We start from the raw sequence: 14,628 nt of genomic DNA on the forward strand, positions 1-14,628 counted from the left end.
ATTGAAATAAGAACACCGTGAATTCATTGTCCCAGGAAGGGGAAACTTTATTGACACATTCCTGGGGTCAGATACATCACATGATCAGACTGAGCCGGCCAGAGTGGCCGAGCGGTTAAAGGCGCTACAGTCTGGAACCGCACGACCGCTACGGTCGCAGGTTCGAATCCTGCCTCGGGCATGGATGTGTGTGATGTCCTTAGGTTAGTTAGGTTTAAGTAGTTCTAAGTTCTAGGGGACTTATGACCACAGCAGTTGAGTCCCATAGTGCTCAGAGCCATTTGAACCATTTTTTTTTTATCACACTGACAGACCCACAGGCACATAGACACAGGCAACAGAGCATGCACAATGTCGGCACTAGTACAGTGTACATCCACCTTTCGCAGCAATGCAGGCTGCTATTCTCCCATGGAGACGATCGTAGAGATGCTGGATGTAGTCCTGTGGAACGGCTTGCCATGCCACTTCCACCTGGCGCCTCAGTTGGACCAGCGTTCGTGCTGGACGTGCAGACCGCGTGAGACGACGCTTCATCCAGTCCCAAACATGCTCAATGGGGGACAGATCCGGAGATCTTGCTGGCCAGGGTAGTTGACTTACACCTTCTAGAGCACGTTGGGTGGCACGGGATACATGCGGACGTGCATTGTCCTGATGGAACAGCAAGTTCCCTTGCCGGTCTAGGAATGGTAGAACGATGGGTTCGATGACGGTTTGGATGTACCGTGCACTATTCAGTGTCCCCTCGACGATCACCAGTGGCGTACGGCCAGTGTAGGAGATCGCTCCCCACACCATGATGCCGGGTGTTGGCCCTGTGTGCCTCGGTCGTATGCAGTCCTGTTTGTGGCGCTCACCTGCACGGCGCCAAACACGCATACGACCATCATTGGCACCAAGGCAGAAGCGACTCTCATCGCTGAAGACGACACGTCTCCATTCGTCCCTCCATCCACGCCGTTCGCGACACCACTGGAGGCGGGCTGCACGATGTTGGGGCGTGAGCGGAAGACGGCCTAACGGTGTGCGGGACCGTAGCCCAGCTTCATGGAGACGGTTGCGAATGGTCCTCGCCGATACCCCAGGAGCAACAGTGTCCCTGATTTGCTGGGAAGTGGCGGTGCGGTCCCCTACGGCACTGCGTAGGATCCTACGGTCTTGGCGTGCATCCGTGCGTCGCTGCGGTCCGGTCCCAGGTCGACGGGCACGTGCACCTTCCGCCGACCACTGGCGACAACATCGATGTACTGTGGAGACCTCACGCCCCACGTGTTGAGCAATTCGGCGGTACGTCCACCCGGCCTCCCGCATGCCCACTATACGCCCTCGCTCAAAGTCCGTCAACTGCACATACGGTTCACGTCCACGCTGTCGCGGCATACTACCAGTGTTAAAGACTGCGATGGAGCTCCGTATGCCACGGCAAACTGGCTGACACTGACGGCGGCGGTGCACAAATGCTGCGCAGCTAGCGCCATTCGACGGCCAACACCGCGGTTCCTGGTGTGTCCGCTGTGCCGTGCGTGTGATCATTGCTTGTACAGCCCTCTCGCAGTGTCCGGAGCAAGTATGGTGGGTCTGACACACCGGTTTCAATGTGTTTTTTTTCCATTTCCAGGAGTGTATTTTGAATTCCGCTGAAATGTACTGCTTTTAGTACCCGACAATAACGCTCAAGATCGTCTGCGAAACAAGTGTTGCGTTTTTATCACATGCAATAGGGAATACCTGGGTCACAACATGGGGTACCCGCCATAGGCTGCTCTCTGATACGGTCAAAATCCGGCAGAGTAAGAGAAGGCTGAAAATATGGGAGCACCCATTTTGGCTTAGGTGCCAAAACACAATAGTTCCCGAAAAAATGGATGTCAAAGTCCTCTCGTGCAGTGTGTCAGCGAGTGAGTTGTTAACGCAGTGGCTAGAATTACAGCTTGAAGGTTTTGCACCCCGTGTTCAAATCCAGTCGTATACAGTGGTGTTTCTCCTCTCTTTTGTTGCCGTGGAAGTACGCGACATCAATATTTTTCTCAGATATCGTGAAATACAAAGGAATTATCGACGAAAGACATAAGAATTTCAAATATTAAAAATATTTTTTATCATCGCGGTTTAACATTTTCCAGAAAACTGCTACCAACAGTATTTCTTTGTCTCTAATGAGTCAACTGTCCTCGAATTCAACAAGACTTGAACCAATTAATGGAACGCTAACAGAATGTTCAAGCAACAGCCACAAAATCTGGAGAGCACAGAGAAGAAGACTATCATCAGTTTTTGAACGAAGTTTTCAGAACTTACGTAATAATAGGGTCGTCTCCCTACAGTACTGTCTCATGGGTAAACCGATTCCTCTTTAGACGATGGGCTGTCTGTCGATGAAAGCGGAATACCGACATTTTCTTTAAAAGTAATTCCGACAAAGTATATGCCTTTATGTTAAACCCGCGACGCATACCTTCACTGGCAGGTGAGTAATGGCGTTCGTCAATTACCGTAGTGCCGTATTTTCAACGCACGGCAAAGGGAAATCAGAAGCAGACGTGATGCAATTGAAATACACGGCCTGACAAATAAGCAACTGCAGGCGCCAGCTTTTGAGAAAATGCTTCGATAATGGTAGTTTGCCGCGAAATTAAAGCCAGATCCAGAAGTATTCACCTACCTTAACGAGGATATCTTCCTAATTATATTCACACTTAAATATTTGACTGTGGCGTATGTGACTTTGCACGTTGCTTGTGGTTCTCTGAACTTGCATGCTTTGAATCTTTCTTATGATAGATATCACCATAGGGAATTCACTGGTTCTCTTTCAGCAGAAAAGAAAAAATCAAAGCAAGAAATAAGATACTAGAATTTATGTGTTCTAACTTTCAATTACCGTTAATTATTATTAAAGTTAATTCCCCGCCATGGAGATTGCTAAACCACAATCAATTTTATGGCATTTTTTCGATCTCTCTCATTTTACTTCACAAAAACCTCTCATATATTAACTGTGTTTCTTCTTCCTGTCCTCTGTCCGTTTCTTTCCTGTTTTCTTATCTTTAGGCGTTTGCCTGAATTTGTGTTTTCTAATTTTTTGCTTTGTTACCGTTAATTATGTGAGATTTGTGATGATAAAAATCTATTTTTAATAAGATTTGAAACTCTCATACGTTTTGTCAATAATTCCATTGCATTTCATGCTGTTACGAAAAATACAGATGTTACATACTTCTGCGGCAACAAAAGAGAGAAAAGAGTGATCTATGGCGGGGTCCCCTTGTAAGACGTACCATACTCAGTGGCAAATAGGAACACCATTCGGAATAGAACGACATACCCATTTCGTGTCAAGGTGTAATAAAAATGAATATACGTTCTGTGAAAATCAGGTAACATGTAGTTCGACACTAAATCAGAGAAAATAAAATATGGATGCAAAGTAAAATACGAACAACGTATTTACAACACATTTAAATGGAGCGGTACACATAGACTTGTAACGGGAAGATATGTTTATGAGTCTACAGAGCACTACGTGACAAAGTCGGCTTCTGTTTTACGTGAAACAAATACAAATATGGAATCATTTATTCCGCCCAGTATGACGGATACGAGCAAAAATAAAGCTGAATACGTAAGCCTGGATTTGAGCAATGCAATTCAAAGAGTGCAACACACACACTGTAATGCCACTTCCTTGGACGAGAAATAAAAATCAAAAATTAGCTCCCAATACCCCAAAGATTTCCCCCAAGTCCCAAATTCCCAGAAAAGTGAATAAGCGAACGAAGTTCCATTTATCACTATTATTAGGACAATAACAAGTAATTAAATCAGGAATCTAAGACTTGACAATTTAGCAATCTACGAAACAAAGATTAAATTACACTAAAATTAAAGTCAAAATCATAATAAATCGCAAAATTAGCATAAATTAACATTCGCAAAGTAGAACCAAGAATCCCAAAGAACACTCCGTGTGAACATTCTTTGGGAATCGTGAGTAATGGCTAAGTATAATTCAATGCATTGTCACTACGTTACGAGAGTTAGCCGAAGCAGGTCATATATTTGAATGCTCGTACATGTAGGCGCGCTTAGATTGTTTTTGAGATTGAATAATTGCGATCTATTATGACGCAGTAATACGATCTTATGACTTCAAATATCACAGGATTAGAATTCGAATGGAGGACTTTTACCTACTAGAATAAAGTGAACTTTTAACTAGATAATTGAACTAAACATTACTTAGACAATAATTTAGGCAACGAACACTGATAGACAATTTTCATTCATAATAACCAGTGATTTATGGAACTTCAGTGATAGGTCCGAAGCATATAATTTAAATCCCCCAACACCTGGGAAAGTTTTCTTCTCAAGGCTCGGTTAGGAAGTGACTGATATTGTGCAATAAAACACCCTCTCGTGCCAAGTCGTGCATTTGTGATTTAAAATTCTATCAAGTTATTGACATGAAACTCCCGAGTAATAATTACGCGCAGCGATAATATTTGACTGTAGCGCTCGGCGCTTGTGTAGAATCTTTGACTCAAATAACAAGCCCACTGTTACGATTTCTTAGATACTTGAAATTACGACCAGCTTGTAGGGAATTTGTTGTGGATGTGACTGTTGTAACCTCCCCGCAAATATTATTGTTAAATATGAATGCAAATTGTAGCCAAATGTAAACTCCCCACAAAATTGATAAATGATAATTGACCAAAAACCACACAATAATATTAATTAGATAATGAACCATGAACCGTATCTAACATCTCAACAGAAATAATTAAACCTGATAAATTTTATAAGGGCAGCAGCGCTGACCTTCGGCCCTGTGAAATAATTAAACCTGATAAATTTATAAGGACAGCAGCGCTGACCTTCGGCCCTGTATTCTGAATAACAAAAGCAAAATTCTTACCTCAATAAACTGCAACTATATCTGCTCTTATCTATCGACACAGCTTCGTGCAATGCTGGCGTATATTTGATTTTGATTCTTGGAGGAAATGCATAGGAAATATTCTTTAAATTGAAATGATTACTTTTCTGTAAAAGATTTACTTTATAAAAAAATTATTATTGGAGCATTTTTTCTGAACAAATTAAATTACAATTAACATACATTATTAAATATGCGCAATGCTGCTTCTTTACCTTCTACAACAATACTCATCGTCCACCACAATCCTGACCAGAGTCGCAAGAAGAGCACGCCGCCGACGCATGCCGACTTCTGCTACCGTATCCGAATACTACTGCAGACAGACTCCGACTGAACACTCGCGCGGTCAAGCAGAAACTAACAACGATAAATAACTCTCTGGTCAGAGATTCTGTCATGCCTCGCCATCGCTGGTAACGAATACATACGTGTTTCATAACCCTCCACTGGGGGGGGGGGGGGCAAAAATTTGGCAGCGATGGTGAGTCATTTGGACTTGCCATGAGCAACAAATTTTTGTTAACTAACTAACTTTACAATCACAGAATATACAGATATATAGGTGTAGAACATGAAGTAAATATAGTGCACATGCACTGAGTACAGAACATATCTGGTAATGACAAAATATATATACAATGAGTACAAAACAAATTAACAAATGACATAAGTGCATATGCACTGTAGTACAGAACATATCAGCAAATCAAAAAAAATGTATAGGTCATGAATACAAATCATTTAGCAAAAATGATTTTCACTATGTTACAAGAATTAGGATAGGAAAGGGAAGGATTGCATCATGGTTGTAGCACTTTAGGTTGCACGCAGCTGCACTGAAAGTCCATATCTTTCTACAGAAGCACAACACCAAGTGAGACAATCTGAAGTTCTTTTCCCAGAAGTATTAATCAGCGTAGTCAAGACACTGAAATGTCGTAGTAATATTCCATGTTATCTTTTTGGTAGTACATTAAGTACACCAAACAGTGGGATCATAATAACATCTCCATCGCTTACGGTGGTGGACAGCATGTCGTGTCAACACCACGTTCTTGTAAGGTACACCAACGTAGAATTAGTGCAAAAACCAAATATAGTGCTCCATGATCATGAGGATGTACAGGACAAGCGGATATTGCAGTAATTCCAGGTAATTAGGTCAGAAGGTGAAGGAATTAAGTCACATACTAGTCTTCATTGAGAATTACACTAGTAAATAGTGGCACTCATTGCCCAGTTATTGAACATTTTTGTACCATGTATATACTATTACAGAATAATGTTCATGAGTTGTTTTAGAGAGAACATTTGCACTCATTGCCTAATTATAAACCATCAGAAGTCATCATTGAAAACATGGGGTAATAAGTGACATAGTATTACAGAATAATGTTCATGAGTTGTTTTACAGAGAACATTGGCACTCATTCTCTAATTATAAATCATCAGAAGTCATCATTGAAAACAGGAGCAAATAAGTGGCATAGTATTACAGAATAATGTTCATGGGTCGTTTTACAGAGAACATTGGCACTCATTGCCTAATTACAAACCATCAAAAGTCATCATTGAAAACAGGAGCTAGTAAGTGGCATTGTATTACAGAATAATGTACATAAATCGTTTTACAGAGGACATTGGCACTCATTGCCTAATTACAAACCATCAGAAGTCATCATTGAAAACAAGAACTAATAAATGACATAGTATTACAGAATAATGTACATGAGTCGTTTTACAGAGAACATTGGCACTCATTGCCTAATTATAAACCATCATAAGTCATCATTGAAAACAAGAGCTAATAAATGACATAGTATTACAGAATAATGTACATAAATCGTTTTACATAGAACATTGGCACTCATTGCCTAATTACAAAGATTTTTTTTTAAGCAATGCATTGCGTTAGGTAATTACTGAAGAATGAAAATATTTGCTTTTGAGTTGTTGCTGCAAATGAAGATGTGTAACGTCATTCGTCATGAGTCAGCTGTATCAAGATTATGAAACAAGTAGAGTATATGTAATCACATTCATAAATGACATAGGTTTAATGAACAACTGCTTATAGCACATTAATTTCATAAATAATTTCTCCTGCAAAAATACAAAAATGGATTATTAAACTGAAAGAAGAAACGCATTTTATGCTGAAAAGTAGTGAACTTCGAATTAACAGGTAGTGAAACGTGTATTAAAAAAATGTGTTCCCTAGCTGTCCTTTCCAAAACCTTCAGTCATCATACTATACGATATAAAACATACTGTCAAAACGAACTGCAACAAATACTTAAATAACTACATAGCATAAATACATAACTTCAACATTATCCTCATCTGTAAAGAAAAAAAACTTCATTATCCATCACTTCATTATCTATATTATCATAACTCCATTATTATCATAACCTGTAAAGAGAAACTTCATTATCCATAGTAGCATATTCTTCATCATTATTCATCACCATTCATTACCATCTGCAAAAAAAAGTCACTTCATTACTCATTACACAACTATTCCTTATTTCTAGCATATTTCATCACTAAAACTAAGATGTGTAGTTCTGTCTGACAGCCTGCATCAATGGCCTTGTATTCTGAAAGAAATAATTAGCTAAGACTGCTATTCTACGATGTGTATAGTATATTCTTGTTAATGCTTGTTAATTCTGATCCATTTACTCTTCATCACGAAGTATTGTATCCTCTTTCGTTCTTTCCGAAGGTGAAATTCCCATTTCTGTTTAATTTATTTCTTTTACAGGTTATTTCTTTCTGAAAATGATGAACAAAGATTAATGTCTTGCATTTAATTCATATACCCATTAGATAAAAACTGGTTTATAGTAACATAATTGAGCATACAGCATAGCATGACAGAAAACGTAATATGTCAAAAACAGAGATAGTGTTCAGACGCAAAATGTACCCAGTGTATCACAATGTAGCAGCAAAAAAAAAGAAGTAAAGTAGTCACGATGTTGAGATATAATAACGCAAAATGTCCAAGTCAACTGGTGTTTGCTATACCTTAACTATTTCATAGTGCATACAAACAAAACAGGAAAACAATCGTACATACATAAAAAGTGATGAGAAGAAATGTGACTTTCTTTGTGTTCAGCTTGTATGTTGTGTAGTTAATAGAGGCGAGAATTAAAGACTTTAAATGGAGAGAGAATTTAATAAAATTAATACGTCACTAGATAAAATTGCAAAATTATTCATAAGATACGTGAGTTTATCTGGAAAAATGTGCACGGTCTGATGTGTAACGACAAGAAGAGCGACCTGCTAACTTTACCTTGCCGGGCACTTGCCAAAAAAAATACGACAATCATCAGTAAGTATTCATGTGAATATAATTGCATAAGTGGTCATAAAAATTAGCAAATGGCATTACAGCATGTTAAATCATAAAGTATCTTCATTCAATAAAAGGTTTGATATTCGATATGTGGTGGAGAGCTGCATCAAACCAGTCTCAGGACTGAAGACCACAACAACAACAACATGTGGCGGTTTCCTTTGGTTTTTCTGGTTCTCAAAGTTTCGACGTGTACAACATTGGGGTGAGGAATGCTGCGAATCCGATATGGACCTGCGTATAGAAGCTCAAATATACTGCATTTACTCTTTCCTTTGTTGGATAAATAGTGTGTACGTACTAATATCTTCTGTCCAATGTGAAATTCACGGCGTGTAAAAACCTGTTTTTGCTGTCTTCTTCGGCGCTCTGCGGCACGTTTGATGTTGTTCAGCGCAATGTCAATTATTTCACGGTGTTGTAGTCGACGAGATGTAGGAAATGTTACTAACTCTTTAATTTTGTTAGGTTGTTCAACATTTTTCAGTATAACAGACGGAGATAGCATAGTAGATTCATTTGGTATGGAATTAATTACATCCTGGAATGAGAGTATGTGTGTGTCCCAAACAATATGTCTTTTATGGCAGTATATTCTAGACAGTTTACCCGGGAATGTGAATAATTGTAGAATTAAATTCCTGCAAGTAAAGTTTCCATCTGCTTAATCTGTCGTGTGTAAATTTAGCCGAAAGTAAAAATTGTATCGCTCTGTGGTCTGTGTAAACGGTGGTATGTCTTCCATAAAGAAAATGCCGAAATCTCGTAAAAGCCCAAACAACACATAATGTTTCAAGTTCTGTAACGGAACAATTTCGTTCAGCAGGTGACAAAATGCGACTTGCAAATGCGATGTTTTCAATTACTGTAGAGCCATCTTCTTCAATTTCCTGAAAAATGTGTATGCCTAATGCGGTGTTAGAACTGTCGGTGGCAATAGAAAAATTTCTAGTAAGATCTGGGTGCGATAAAAGTGGTGCATTCAACAAAGGATGTTTCAAATAACATTATCGTGAACAAAATTCTGCGTGTCAAAAGTATTGTTTGCGTTACTGGAATATACAACCTGTACTGTATTTAATCAAATGCTATCTGACGTGTTATTATTTTCGGGAGGATGCTGTGACATTTCGACTATTTGAACTGTTCTGTTATTTCTTCCTGACGTCTTACGTTCTGGATGATACCTACTATCTGATTCATTCATGATTATATGTTGTTGCTGATGTTCTTGCTGCTGATAAGATCGACTGTTATTAAATGTACGCTGAGAATTGTGCTCATTATTTTTACGTCTGTCGTGACAGTCATTTCTATACGGCGCATTGCGATAGGAATTAAAATAGTGTGTTTTTTGTACGCACTGATTTCCTTGTTGCTGTGTGTTACTATTTGTTGGAGCTGAGACTATACGTGCACGCGGCGAAACATTAAAGCTTGGCTGACCTTGTACATTACATTGTTGGTTAGGTATGCTAACCAGTTGGTTTTGTTGCTGCTGCGGTGAAAAACATCCATTGTTACTAAAATGTAGTTCCTGTTGTTAATAATTTTACACATACTGATGATTAAAAAATTTTTCTGTTATTAAAGTTCTCGTGTTTGTCATTTCTGGAGCATCTAATGATAAAATCGTCATTTTCGGTATAACTTGTCGTATCGGGTTTTCTTTAGTCATTCTTAATCCTAGATAGAACGATAGTTAAAGAGCTGTTTTGATAGATATAAAGGATAGTAGAAGAGAAAGCAGCAGTGCAGAAAACTAAAGATGAAACAGCACTACTACGGCTCGGGGCCCTGTGCACGCTATGGCACATATTCATTAAAGCGTAATGAATCCCCTGAGGTCAATTACGCGCTGCAGATAAACTTTAGCTTTTGCGTTACAAGCAATGGCGGTAAAAATTCAGAAGCAAATTGCTGTATCCATGCTAATTCAAGTTTCTGCATTACACCCCAAGCTGGTGAAAGTACAAAAATAAATCGACATATCCAGTTCATAGCGTGTACCTGTGCTCTGTCATTTTCAAATACCTTACATTTTTTTACAGATAGAAATTGCTTATAATCAACGTTCTCACCACTGAATGTGTGAACAGGTTCACGATTACATAAGAATCTGTTTGTCTGTATCTTTTCGGATTTTAAGTCGCGTAGCTTTTCGGATTTTATGTCGCGTAGCTTTTCGGATTTTAAGTTGCGTAGTCTCTGTAAATTGCTTGAGTTACACTGGCTGTGTGAGTGTGACAAATGCTCGCAACGTGGCGTATTCTGTGACCTGTTATTAACTGAAATAATTTTCATTTCTGTTACTTTAATACTTTCGTCAATTTGGTTGTTCTGTTGTTCACATTTCTTATCGACTTCCGTATTCAGAGTGTGTGAAACGTCTGGTGACTTTAAATTAAACTCGTCGTGTAACTGTGTCGCATTTTTAGGACATTGTTCACCGACTGCACTAATTTCGTCTCTAACTGATTTTGTTGTGGCTGCATGAGTATTATTTAATTCTTGTGCAACAGATGTAATTTCTTCATTACTGTTCCCAGCATGAGCCCTACTTTCTTCACATGATTATTCTTTCGTGTCGTGACGTTGCACGGTAACAGCTGTAATCTGTTCACTAATTTGTTTGTTCTGTTCGTTAACGTTGTCATGTTTTTCGTTCGACAGTTTGAAACTTTCATTAAATTGTTTGCGCGATTCATTAGGTTGTTTGAAATGATTATCTAGTATTTCATTCCGCTGTTTGAGACTTTCGTGAATTTGTTTGTTCGATTCATTGAGTCGTTTGTAATTGTCGTCTTGTTTTTTATTGTTTTCAATAATTTGCTGTTTAAGAAGGTCTTCTTGTTCTTTCCTGTATTGTTGAAATAATGCTATTAATTGATCCAAGGCAGTATTACCTACTCTATTCTCGGTGCTGTGTAATGGTGTATCTGCTTTTGTCGCGTTTTGTGTAACCAGTTGGTCATTCTCTGATTCTTGAAAAGCTTCGCCACTTGGACGTGCACTGTTATTTACTACACCAGAATTAAATAAATCTGACGTATTCTGATTACACTGTTCATTTTCGTTAGAAAAATTTGTCTGCTCGTTACGTAAGTTTTGTAAACCGGGTGTGTCAAGCTGGGCAGCGCTCATTGTAACAGAACGTACCGCGTCATCATTTGTCATTAAATTAGCAGAGGACACAATTGAATTTGTTTGTTCCTCATTAGCATTAGAATCATTACTAGTGGTCGGTACACACTGATTGCCCGCAAATATTATTGTTAAATATGAATGCAAATTTGAGCCAAATGTAAACTCCCCACAGAATTGATAAATGATAATTGACCAAAAACCACACAATAATGTTAATTAGATAATGAACCATGAACCGTATCTAACATCTCAACAGAAATAATTAAACCTGATAAATTTTATAAGGGCAGCAGCGCTGACCTCCGGCCCTGTATTCTGAATAACAAAAGCAAAATTCTTACCTCAATAAACTGCAACTATATCTGCTCTTATTTATCGACACAGCTTCGTGCAGTGCTGGCGTATATTTGATTTTGATTCTTGGAGGAAATGCATAGGAAATATTCTTTAAATTGAAATGATTACTTTCTTTAAAAGATTTACTTTATAAAAAAATTATTATTGGAGCATTTTTCTGAACAAATTAAATTACAATTAACATACATTATTAAATATGCGCAATGCTGCTTCTTTACCTTCTACAACAATACTCATCGTCCACCACAATCCTGACCAGAGTCGCAAGAAGAGCACGCCGCCGACGCATGCCGACGTCTGCTACCGTATCCGACTGACTACTACTGCAGACAGACTCCGACTGAACACTCGCGCGGTCAAGCGCAGACTAGCAACGATAAATAACTCTCTGGTCAGAGATTCTGTCATGCCTCGACATCGCTGGTAATGAATACATACATGTTTCACTGTATTGGTTTTATCATTAATATTTCATCATTAATCAGTTAAACATCGATTACGAAAGATTAATTACGATTCTTGGTGAAGTAAATATCTCACGCACGTCGACACTTCGGTTCAGCAATGTTATTTTGTGTAACGTCGTCTTCGTAACTTGACAACGATCTCTACCGACTGTCGCCGAGTTTTAGCCGAGGCCAAGTACAAATCAAACCAAATCATCAAGAAGAAGAGGCGTTATAACACGAATTCATAATCAGGAATACAATGTGATAAAACCAGCTTCTGTGTCATTCAAGTCAGATGCTCTTGAGGTTTTCACATGGAATAAGGTACAATTATTTCCTCCTGATAATGTCCAAACGGTCGAAATTGCAATACTTGATTTTACCAATTAATAATTTTTCGTTAAATGTGATTTGAGACTTTCTCGGCGTATTCCATTCGTGAAATCTTCTCGGGTGATCAGCCGAGTAAAGGCGTCGTCTTCTCGCAACGTTTCGAGGGGTTTCGTACCCATCATCTTCGCTTGAAGATGATGGGTACGAAACCCCTCGAAACGTTGCGAGAAGACGACGCCTTTACTCGGCTGATCACCCGAGAAGATTTCACGAATAATTTTTCGGTCAAAAGCCGACCACGAAGTAATTTGCGAAACTTTGCTTGACTGTGAATCCCAGCTACTAGAAGTTGATATGAGATGTTGATTAAGATTTCTCTAATATGCTCCTTTGCTTGGTCATAAAAACCTTTCATTTCGCAGGTACACACTTTACTACTAGGCTACTAGGCCCACCCATAAAGTATAAGTGAAAAGTTTTTTGAGCCAAATCGCGTGTTTCGAATTAAAATTAGGGATTTTGCACCATACATTCTCGCTCTCGAAGTTCACTGCCAGGCCGCTAGGAGCACTGCTGTCGGTCTCTGCTTACGTACCATACGTAACACGTGCCTCGCACTGCTCGTATTTTGGTGTTGTATGTCGCGGAGGCTGGCAGGCCTGCGGTCTGTGCAGGTGGCGTGGCCGCGTGCGCCCGCGGCTCACGGAGCCCCTGGTTTCAGAGCCGCACTGGGACCGTACACTGGCTGAGTACAGCATGACACGGCCCGGCCCCGGCACCAGCAGAGGAAGCGCGGCTCGGGTTACGGAGCAACCAGCAGGGGCAGGGCACGTGTGAGCGTGGGTGGTCTCACGTCCGGCCTTCTCAGTATTCTTCACCTCGGTACTAGCGTGTCAGCCTACCACACCAACAGTGTAAAATCACGTAAAATCACAGTGCCTCTCTTACGTTTTCTTTCCCTTGTTAGCATAAATTTTGCTGTGTTGAAGTACAAAGTGTTTTTCGGAGGAGTTGTAAATCTTAACATTCGTCCAACTTTATTCTTTACTGAAGTACTTTTCTTAGAATATAAGTTAAAAATATAATTTTCTATATGTTCTAAATACGGATCTACATACAGGGTGGCAATTATTGAACTATATGAAATGAAATCGTCTTAACTTCTGAACGGTTTGCGTTAGGACGTACAAACTGCAAGGTTGGCCTCAGGGAATAATGGGTTTTAATATGCGCATGCGCACGCTTGGTTTAGTGACGAAGCCCACTTTCGTTTGGATGGGTTCCTCAGTAAGCACAATTAGCGCATTTGGGGGACTGCGAATCCACATTTAGCGATCGAGAAGTCTCTTCACCCTCAAACGGTGACTGTGTGGTGTGCAATGTCCATTAGCTGAACAATCGGCGCGAAAGTGACCCTGAGTTCGACAAGATGTGGTTCATGCAAGACGGAGCTCAACCCCTTCGAAGCATAAGTGCGTTTGATGTCATGGAGAAGCACGCTGGGGATCGCAATCTGGCTCTGGCATTGGCCTCGATTGGCCACCATGTTCTCCAGATCTGAACTTGCACGTTTCCCTTTGTGAGGCTATATCAAACGCAAGGTGTACAGCAATAACCCCAAAACCACTGCTGAACTGAAGACAGCCATTCAGGAGGTCCTCGACAGAATCGATGTTCCGACACTTCAGCGGGTCTCGCAAAAAATGGCTCTGAGCACTATGGGACTTAACAGCTGAGGTCATCAGTCTCCTAGAACTTAAAACTACTTAAGGGGGGTAGGATGTCAAACGGGCCGACTTCGAGAAGGAGAGGCACCACAGGACATTTTAATTTGCACTGTCTATACTTTTACAAATAAATTCATAAAACTTTGTCAGCATGACCACGAAGGATACAGGATTCACACTCATAGCAGTGGAAGTTCAAAAACATGAAAAATTAATATTTTTTAAATGTGAAGTATCATGATTTTTCACTTACTGTCGGATGCATTTGTTGCTATAGGTACACTTTTCTTCATA

The sequence above is a fragment of the Schistocerca americana genome, chromosome 3 (genome assembly GCF_021461395.2).
Source record: "Schistocerca americana isolate TAMUIC-IGC-003095 chromosome 3, iqSchAmer2.1, whole genome shotgun sequence".
NCBI classification, from domain to species: Eukaryota; Metazoa; Arthropoda; class Insecta; order Orthoptera; family Acrididae; genus Schistocerca; species Schistocerca americana.